Here is a 292-nt window from a genome sequence, read left to right as displayed (position 1 = left end):
CTTTCTCATTATTGTTTTGACAGAATTGTGGCCAGATTCTATAGGTTCTCTAGTTCGATCTAGAGATTCTCTAAAAGACTACCTACATAAAAAATAATATTGTAATAAGTTGTAAGCCATAAGAAATCAACCAATCACAGTCAAATGTGAGGAAAATAATCGAATATGATTGGTCAATTTCTTACAGTTTAGAACTTACTACATAATATTACTCTCATTGTAGATGATAAAAGTTTGGATACGATGGGATTTCATCAAAATTATGCAAAAGAAGATCCATTCTTTCTTTTCT

At 29.8% G+C, this 292-nt stretch overlaps 1 protein-coding gene across 3 annotated transcripts in view; it reads right to left on the bottom strand.

Moving 5' to 3' along the window:
• The window catches only part of LOC108694404 (zinc finger and BTB domain-containing protein 6-like), a 62509-nt gene that overhangs the window by 22254 nt on the left and 39963 nt on the right, over nucleotides 1–292 (bottom strand). The gene's annotated exons all lie outside the window — the stretch shown is intronic.

The sequence above is a fragment of the Atta colombica genome, unplaced genomic scaffold (assembly GCF_001594045.1).
Source record: "Atta colombica isolate Treedump-2 unplaced genomic scaffold, Acol1.0 scaffold12, whole genome shotgun sequence".
Classification (NCBI taxonomy): Eukaryota; Metazoa; Arthropoda; class Insecta; order Hymenoptera; family Formicidae; genus Atta; species Atta colombica.
This window is presented reverse-complemented; position numbering and strand designations above follow the sequence as displayed.